This window comes from Mirounga angustirostris, unplaced genomic scaffold (genome assembly GCF_029215605.1).
Source record: "Mirounga angustirostris isolate CCGP_5_RB_7025 unplaced genomic scaffold, mMirAng1.0.hap1 SCAF_1, whole genome shotgun sequence".
Classification (NCBI taxonomy): domain Eukaryota; kingdom Metazoa; phylum Chordata; class Mammalia; order Carnivora; family Phocidae; genus Mirounga; species Mirounga angustirostris.
The window spans coordinates 68,480,558-68,486,093 of record NW_026991709.1 but is presented as its reverse complement, the minus strand read 5'-3'; the positions used below and the strand labels follow the sequence as shown (position 1 = coordinate 68,486,093).

The window sequence follows — 5,536 nt, the reverse complement described above, 5'->3', positions numbered from 1 at the left end:
CTGTTAAGAAAAGGGCCGGGGCTCTGTGATTTGCATATGACTTTGCAAAAATCTGCATGAGATCCCGTAGCCCTTTATAGAAAACAGAGTTAAATCATCAGTGCAACCTACTGTATTTCTAGCAACCCAAGGCACAGAGTGCAACCTGGCAAATACACAATCATTTTCTGAGAAGAGGAAATGGAGTGAGCAGAGTGCTGTGTAGGACAGTCCTTGGTCTGAAGGTTCAGAAGAAGCCAACCAAGTTCAGGATCCAGATGAGGATCGCTGACTGGCCACTTTCACTGACTTTGTCAGGGTTCCAATGCATATACTTTTCTCTGCAATAGCTGCTGGTTGAGCAGTCCTGCGGTGGTTTCCCCCACACATAAAAGCAGGAGGAGAGCCAGGAAGAATATAAAGAGGGCTGCATTCAATATGAGGTCCTATGAGTGATCCTCAGTGTTTATTTCATATCCTTTTTGTTTTGTTTGTTTCAACTCTTTTAGGATCCCTGTGCCTGCCAGCAAGTCTCACTATGACATTCATTTGGGGGAAAGAAACTGAGAAAAGTTTACCCATTTATGTGGCAGATCTTTGGCAGTGAGTGACTTAAAATTCCTGATTTCAAGTGTTTCCAGGGTCTGCGACATGTGGTAATCTGCAATTTTTCCGAGGCATGTGGTTGGTTTGTGAGGCCGCAGGGCTGGCGGAGGGAGTGGATTACTGAGTGAGTGAGGGAGCCCGCCAGAGACCCGGCTTCCATATTCCAGTGTGGCCACGCCGACTCTACTTGGCCACCGGAACAATGGACTGTGTCCTTAACAATGGCCCCTCAAAGAAAGTCAACTTCTAGTGCTATTGGAGGGCTGAAGTATTCTAAAGAGCAATGGCTCAACCAAGAGAAAAATTCAAGATAAGTTAAAGAGTATGATCTCATATTTGACTGTGGCTCAGCTCATCGTATCTGCCATACAGAAATGAGAAAAAAGGTACAGGTCTGTGATTCAGCAGTCTTACAAACTCCCTTAGTAAGAACTCCAGCCAGGCAAAAACTGTTCATTAAGGGAGAGAAAACACATCAGCATCAAGTTAAAATGGTAGTTACCCTGAGCTGTGAGGAAGATTGGGGATACTTAGAATTCAGAAGGGAGAGGAGATTCTGAAGAAAGCCAGGAGCTATACACATACATCTGTGAAGTAACTCATGGAAGGTCCTGCTGACCACTGAGCTCACCTTGGCCAGGGCAAAAGAGCCTTAGGAATTTTATATCGCATTACATTAATGGGGAGGTGGGGTGGGGTGGTGGTGGAGGGGTGGTGTCCGCTGTCCTGCTTAGCTCACACCATAATTCACCATCATTACCAGTTTAGTTTATAGATGTGCTATAAGATTTGTAGAATTTACTGCAGTGGTAGAATTTAACAGTTTTATAAATGCTGCATTTGACATTTTGTTCTTTACACAGTTCTTAAAATTCTGAAAGGGGAGTTAAAAAAATATTTTATTGTCATTTATTAAAATAGCTAATGTTCTTCATCATTTTTATTATCACTATTATTAACAACTAATATTTGTTGAGTCTTTAGCATGCGCCAAGCCAAAGGCTGAGTGTCCGGCATGCATCATTTCTCGTAATTTGCACTACAACGTTATGGGGTGGGTAATACCATTACCTCCATTTTGCAGACTGGAGCCCTAAGAGGACCTGCCCAGGATCAAACAACTGGCAAGTGAAGGAAGTGAGATCTGCACTGTGGTTGGTTTGATTCTGAGGCTATCCTTAACCACTGTGCTATGTTGCCTCTTGTAAAGGAGAATCCACCTCCTAAGTGATATTTGTACATTTGTATGTTTGTGGATTTCAAAGGTCTGGGAAAGCATCTCATATATTTTGAGGATCCATCTTATCCTCAAGGACCTAAGTAGAAGTGGTTTGGGTCACTTCGTTCTACATACTCATTAGGTTGTGCAGAGAAATGTTTATTCCCTTTTAAACCTAAGTTGTGATGGTCTCTGTGCACCTGCAAATCTGTCTGATGGTTTGATATATGAGACACGTAGGCAAACTGCATGCTTTTCTCTAAAACCCTGAGAAAATATAGACACATTAATATAGGAAGCCATTATTTTATATAGTCCAGTTGGTAACATGAAAGAGTAGTGAACGCCGATGCATAGCTCTTAACTTTAAAAATGACAGCCGTTCATAATCTCATTGAGATGATTTTCTAAAAATCTGGCCTAAAGAAAGGATTAGCGGGAAAAGTTGAAGTGGAAGTGGAAGTGTGTGTGTGTGTGTGTGTGTGTGTGTGTGTGTGTGTGTGTGAGAGAGAGAGAGAGAGAGAGAGAGAGAAGGCCATCACATTTTTTTTTTTTGAGATGTGAATGATTTCTGTTATTTAGAAAATAACTCCCAGTGTGGAATTCATATATGTCCCATGTCCAGTCACCATATACCTTTGGCATTTTGATTCAGTAGGCCAGGGTAGGGCCTGAAGTTGGCTTTTAGAAATACTTCCCTCATAACTCTGTGGGTTGCCTGGTTTGGAATCCTTAGCACAGAGACCTTCTCTATCCCAATCACTCCATCGCTCGGAAACCTGAGTTTTGCAGTATTTCAACTGCATTTTCACATCTGTCAGCACATACTGTCCAAAAGTACTTCTCTTGGGCATTTTCCACGAGGGGCGAGAATCAGTGAGATCCACTTCGTAGGACGGTGGCTTTTATGAACCGGACCTCCCCTGTATTCTTTTATTTTAGTGGGGAGGGGCCTGTGCTGAGATTTCCTCCACCTCCCACTATTCAGGTACAGATCCCTTTATATAAATACTTTATATAATATAATGTAGGCTCCATTCTAATACTAGACACCCAGAATGTAAGCTTTCTGAGCAATAGAGACATGTTCTGCTGACCCTGGGTGCACAAGAGACAGTATTGGACATCCAGTGGTATAAAAATAACCACAAATGGGGAACATATTTATATGTTATAGATGTGTACCCTGTCTCGATCCATAAAGAATTTGAGGCAATTATTTTCCATTATATTTTTAAATGCATCTTCAGTTGACTATATGTTCTGGATGTTTTTGATGGAGCGGGAAACCAGTGAGGCAGGAGTGTGCCCAAATCACCACTCCCGTGGTTAAGACATAATAAACAGCTTCCTCTACGCTCCTGATTCGTGCCTTGCTCTGCTAGGCACACAAGTCAGTGAGCGACTGACCCATGGGATCCATGGAGCATGGAATGCTCTTGGTATTTTAATTCAGGTGTGTTTCATTCAAATGATGGGGGGCAGTAATGACAGGACTTAGACCATTTGGGCCATAATGTTACTTTGTGTGTTTTGGCCTGAATTATCCAATTGTTTTCTTTAGTGAGCTTGTCCAGGGGAAGGCAGTGTGCATAGTGGACATCAGAGAGCCCTGGGTTCACATCTTGGTTCTGCCGCTTTCTGGTTGTGTGACCTTGGGCAAGTTATTGAACCTCTCTGAGTGCCATTTTCCTCATCTGCAAAATGAGGATAATGGTACTTACCTTGAAGAACTGTTGTGAGGACAGAATGAAAAGAGTATATACATAAGCTGCCAGGCTCCTATAAGGAGTTCAGCAAGAGAGGTGGTTGTTACTGTCAGCTGTTCATGCTCTGGATGGCTTCCTTGCAGGCAGCCTTTGTGCTTTCCTTGGTCTGCCCAATTATAGCAGGGCTTTCTAAGACAAGGACTAGGCCTTTCCTATTAGATGGGGCGGTAGGAGGCGCGGGGTATTACCCTTGATGGGGACTTTAAGTGCTCTGTTTGTTTCCATGATACACAGGGAACTCTGCAAATACTATATTAACTGGTTTAAAAGAGCTTTTCTCCACCCCAAATGTCAGACTAGAGCCTGGACTGGAAATTTTCCCTGATATAGCCATCAGAATTAAACACGGAGATACAGAGTAGTAAAAATACTGAATCGTGCACACAGGAAAGACATAAGCACCGTGAAGTGTATCTTTAGTTTAGTTCTTTTTTAAGGACTGATCTGGTGACCTTCTTATGTGTTCTTTCCTGCTTTCTACTCTGCCTGAAGGATCTCCTTTTGGCTTTTAGATGTCTGGCTTGTTGCTCATGCTGACCCCAGGCTTCCTCATCCAGAATGCTGTCAGGAGCTTATTGAGGAAGACCAGGCAGCCTAGCAGCTTAGTGATGAGCAGGAAGGCCTGGCAGGTGGTGCGGAGTGCGCTCCCTCCCAAGTGACAGGCCAGGCACCCCCCACCTCTGGAGGACCACCCCAGTGAAAAGCAACCAGCTACAGCAGGAAAGAGTCCATCTCCCTGTTTTTCCTCCTTCTGTTTCTCCCTCTGCTCAGGGAATCCTCTGAGAGAACCACGGAACTAGGCAGTGTGGGAGAAACAACCTTGAAAATATTGGTTTCATGTAATTTTTTTGTTTTGTTTCAAATTCAGAAAGGTTAAAAATTGCCTCTTTACCAAGAATTCTTATCAGAAAACATTCCCTCTGCCCTCAGACTGTGGGAGCTGAAGAGAGAGAGGGAGGTGAGGGGCCGGGGGAGAGCTGGGTGTTGACCTAACGATGAACCTCCTATTCGAAACCTGCTGCCCATGCAGGGTAACTCATTTCCTTCACGGAGGCTCTCTGTGTCCTCCTCACCTGGGTCCCAGCATCCCCATGCTGAGTCACTCCGGAAACCTCCCCCTCTGGAATCACAGGGGCTTAAAACCAAACGTGAAATATGTCTGCTTTCTGTCTCTCCCTCTGCATCTCTCCATGGAATCTCTTCATGAACTTATTCGCAGCTTTTCCTCACCCTTTCCATACTTCCGCTAAATAGCTACATTTGGGGGAAAACCCTGATGGAACTCCTCATCTCCTTGTCACCCCCAACCGGCCACACCCTGAATTTTCCTTCTCTTTCCTTTCACTGTCCAAGGCTCCTGACCTATACAACCAAACACAGTTTTCAGTTCCTCAGCTCACAACCTTGGCCCATCCTACACATCAGTCCAAATTCACTCTCTGGTCACTTTCCCTCCTCTTGAGATACTGAGAAGTCAATCCCCCTGTTTCCTACGAGGTACCTGCTTGTCCCCTTGTCCTTGATTCATGCTGAGGGTGGACCTCAGCAACCATCTAATAATTGTGTTCCTTCCTGTCTTTTAAAAATGACATCAATTAGGGTTTTCTTTGTTAATAAAAGTGATTTTCTTGTCATAGAGAATTTGGAAAAAGCCACCATCCAGAAATAACCACTATTTACATTTTGGTGTATTTCCTTCATATATATATACATATATGCACACATATATGTATACACATATATATGTACATATGCATACATAAGCACAAATACCCAAACATATATACACATACACATTGCTTTTTTATGTTTAAAATGGAAAAATTAGTCTTTCCTATTTAGAAGGAAAAGGAAGCCTCCCAAGCAGGTGGGAAGAAAAGGAACTGTACATTGTAGGTGGGCCCTTCACCTGGCCAGCCACAGCCAGGAGCTTTTGGAGCCCATGACTTAATAATAGTTTTAA

At 43.5% G+C, this 5,536-nt stretch overlaps 1 protein-coding gene across 15 annotated transcripts in view; it reads right to left on the bottom strand.

Annotated features, from left to right (window-relative positions):
• Nucleotides 1-5,536, bottom strand: part of KALRN (kalirin RhoGEF kinase) — a 655,214-nt gene that overhangs the window by 191,115 nt on the left and 458,563 nt on the right. The gene's annotated exons all lie outside the window — the stretch shown is intronic.